The sequence below is a fragment of the Merops nubicus genome, unplaced genomic scaffold (assembly GCF_000691845.1).
Source record: "Merops nubicus isolate BGI_N331 unplaced genomic scaffold, ASM69184v1 scaffold4563, whole genome shotgun sequence".
Lineage (NCBI taxonomy): Eukaryota > Metazoa > Chordata > Aves > Coraciiformes > Meropidae > Merops > Merops nubicus.
Window position 1 is genome coordinate 27290 of NW_008599420.1, and position 4228 is coordinate 31517.

The following is a 4228-nucleotide window of genomic DNA, read 5'->3' on the forward strand; positions in this document are numbered from 1 at the left end:
GGCCACCCAGGTGGGTTTGGAATCTCCCCAGAGGAGACTCCGCAGCCTCTCTGGACAGCCTGCTCCAGGCTCTGCACCCTCACAGCAAAGTTGTTTTTCTTCATAATGAGATGGAACCTCCTGGGTTCCAGTTTGTGCCCATTGCCCCTTGTCCTGTTGCTAGGCACCACCAAAGGCAGAAGAGTAGTTCTGACTGTGGTGCAGCTATTAACCACTCCCTGCTGCTCCAAAGTGGCTAATTGACCTTCAGAATTGGTCGTTCCAGCATCGATGGAGTTGATGCTCACAAAGATAAGACGGAAATACCTGTTGCAGCCCCTGCACCCTCCCTCTGTGTGTTGCCAGAGGGATTCTGAGTGTCCCTGTGAGGCTGTTCTGCATTTCGAGAGCAAGGCACTTTATCTCCTCAGAGAGACAAGGACGTGCCTTTCTTTGAGATCCCAGCCTGCTGGAAAACAAGGTCAGCCTGATTGTTTTGGAACAGATGGCTCCCTTCCATGGAGTGGCATTTCCCTGGCTAAATGGAGCCTGACTAGACATAAATATCAGCTGCAGCTATATGTGGATTTATAAGTATAGTAGCAAATTACAGGGTTAGGAGAATTTGGCGGTGCTGAAAAATGTCCATTTTGGTTTTCCTCAAAAAAAAAAAAAAAATCAGTCAGCACTGTAAATTGAAGGTAAAGAACGTGCCCCAAATTTTTGTCTGTCTGTATTAAAACATGCTTGGGGATGGGGGAGGAAGAGGAGTGACCTAAATGCCACATGCGAGAGTGTTGTTTGAAATTTCCTGCCTTTCAGGGTGTCTGCGTGCTTTTCCTGGTCCCAAGAAGTAATTTACATGATACTAATTAATGATTTAAAATAATACTGTGCAACAGAGATCAGCAGCTGAGGGACCTGGAGCAAAGGAGGCTCAGGGGAGACCTGGCTCTGACAGCTCCCTGACAGGAGGCTGGAGCCAGGTGGGGGTCGGGCTCTTTTCCCAAGGAACAAGCAACAGGACAAGAGCAAACAGCCCCAAGTTGCACCAGGGGAGGTTTAGGTTGGACATGAGGAAAAATGTCTTCCCTGAAGAATCAGTAGGTCTTGCTGGAAAGTGCTAGCAACACAAAGAGCTGATTTGTGTTTCACAGAGATTGGCCAACATTAAATGACTGCCATTGAGCAAGGGTTGATGACAATGCTTGATTTGCATGTACTCTGAAATGATCTTGATGTTCATGTGCAAGTTTAAATGTTCCCAGAGTCTTTGCAGAAGCAAGTCCCTGAAAATTATCTTTGAGAGCCTGGAAATCTGTTTCCCCAGAGCTCATGGATGTTTAACCCTTGTTGTTGGTTTTGCTTGTTATAGGATGTATCCTTCTCTCCTGATTAAGATGTTTATGAGGTATGTACGGTCAGATAAGCACAAATAACTGAGGTGGATTTCTGAGTTACCAGCCCTCAGTAGCCTCTGGTGATGGATGTGGTCTCAGGGTGGTTTGGGTTGTATCTCCAGTGCAGCTGCTTGGAGTTGTGAATCTCCTTCCATCTGGGAGGGAGAAAAGACCATCCCCAGAGTCCAAGCCTTGCTTCTGAATTCCTGCACTCTTTTAAGTTTGCTTTTATTTGTTTTGTTTGAGACATCTCGTGAAGGGACTTAGCAGGGCATTGAATATCAGGGCTTCTTAGTCTGGTTTTAGTTCTATAGCTGCATTTTACATAGTCCTCTTTTCCATCATTTAAATCATATTAAAATACAGTGTGTGTTTTGGAACAGAAAATTAAACATACCAAAGCAATTTGAAAAGGAATAACTATCAGGAGCTCAGCTTGAGCCTGGGAGCAGCTGTGGGGTTTGTGTTCCTGCAGGTGAGGCAGAGTAAGAAGCAGAAAGGTTGCATCATTGCCACAGCTCTGGCTGGCAAAACATGCCAGAAGAGCAGAATCCTGTTGCTTAGCGACTCCTGGAAGATGATTAACCCTTTCCCAGCACTGCCCAATATTTGTAGGGAAGCACTCCTGAGGCAGCTTTGTGGACAATGATCCAATATGAAGAAACTCCTCCAATACCTTTAGTGGCTAGATATATTGATTTATTCATCATTAATGTTAAATAAAGGATCATCTTAATGTTCCCATTGGTTTACTGAAGGTGATCACTTCATCAAAAATCGTTCTGCCATAGGGTGACAGGAGATTATTGCAAAGGGAGGACAATGTAATTCCAGTAAAGATGGAATAAGAAGTGCTTAAAAATAATCTGAGGGTGATGGTGGTTAATGCTACTGCTGCTGTTTCTTTGTATGAACTCAAGTGTTTCTAAAAGTCCTGCTAGGTTTAAAGACTGCATCCAAGTATTGACATTGCTCTTGCGCAGGGTGCCTTAAAGCAGACCTTGGTAGCAACAGTAGTTAGGGAAGTTCCTCACCTCTCAGCTCCTTCCAGTGCAACAGGGAAATCAGAAAGGCCAGCTCAGCCTGAAAATGCTCCTTTTAATTAAAAATGGAATTAATCTCTGAGGCTGACGAGCTGCAAAATTTCACTTTTCTTCTTGGAAAGGTGCCTGAAATTCAAGCAGGAGTTGATAAGCAGGAGTTTGTGGGTACGTTTGGGTTTACTTGGTGTTGTCCTTTTGCAGATGCTACAGTGCAGAAATTTTCCATATGCTGCTACTAATACGATCCAGCACTTGGGCTGATAGATTTTTGAAGGACTAGGGAAGGGATCATCCCTCTGTACTTGACATTGGTCAGGCTGAGCCTTGAATACTGGGTTCGGTTTTGGGCCTCACTCCAAGAGGAACCTGGAGGGGCTGGAGCGTGGCCAGAGGAGGGCAACAAAGCTGGGGAAGGGTCTAGAGCCCAGATGTGGTGGGGAGCAGCTGAGGGACCTGGGGGGGTAGAGGCTTAGGGGAGACCTTCTGGCTCTGGACAACTCCCTGAAAGGAGGCTGGAGTGAGGTGAGGGTTGGTCTCTTTTTCCATGGAACAAGCGACAGGACAAGAGGAAATGGCCTCAAGTTGCTCCAGGGGAGGTTTAGGTTGGATATTAGCAACAATTTCTTTCCTGGAAGGGTTGTCCAGCCCTGTCCCAGGCTGCCCAGGGCAGTGGTGGAGTTGCCATCTCTGGGGGGGTTGAAAAGCCATGGGGATGTGGTGCTGAGGGACATGGGTTAGTGGTGATTTGGGAGTGCTGGGTTAATGATTAGACTTAAAGGTCTCTTTTAAACAAAAAGATTCTGTGATTCTATGATTTTTCAAATGCGATCACTTCGGATGGTGTTTGCCCTCTCTTAAGATTGGACGTGGTGTCAGTCTAGCCATCCAAAGCCAGAGCAAGGTGAGCAAGTCTGATGGGTCATTGATTACTTCTTTTTTAAACATAACCTTGGGTGAGCTGAACAGACCAGATTTAGCATCTTCTGAGAGCAGCCTGGGAACATCACCATGCTCCAGCCTGCAGCGAGGGCTGGGTGAGATGAGCCCAGCCCTCTGTTTTTAGTGGTGTCCTGTGTGGCATTATTTCCACAGGGATGGCTTTCTGGTGTTCACGTGCTGCTTCAAACAGCGACAGAACACGGAGAAAAAACCTCCCATGGGAACAGAGGTTAAGGCACAGATGGGGAGCTGCAGTGGCAACTGCTTCCTTCTCTTTGTGACATTAGCTGGTAACAGGCAAGAAGTCCCCCAGAGCAAGAAATGCTCTGGGTTTCACCTCTCTCCCTGCAGCCCTTCAGCAGCAGCAGGAGTGGTTTTCTGGAAGTGTGATTTGGGCAGGGGGAGAGGGGGCTGGGGCTGCTGGCCACCGAGAGCATCGGGGCAGAGAGAACCTGCCCAGCCAGAAATCCCTCTGCTGGGTCATGTGGAGATTGTGCTCGCCCCTCGCTGGCAGGTGGGTTCACTCCGTGACCTTGACAGAGACTTGTGAGGCCTTAGAATCAATGCAGAGGACAACCTGGGTCCACGTGAGCCCTCCTATGACATATCTGAAGGCAGTCCCCATGTTTCTTAATCCTTACTCAGTGATATTGTGTGTGCTTCTGCCAGGCAAATGCTGAAACTGCTGGAGACCTTGCTTCCCAAATGTCTTCTCCTGCTGCATTTAAGACTTCTGGCCACAGAGAGCAGCCCATGGGATAAACATGCTGACTGGGTGCCCCATGGGGTTTGGCACCACGGCTTCTATCCACATCTCCACGCCATGGAAGGACCTCAAGGGAGATGAATGCTGTGTCAGAGGCATGA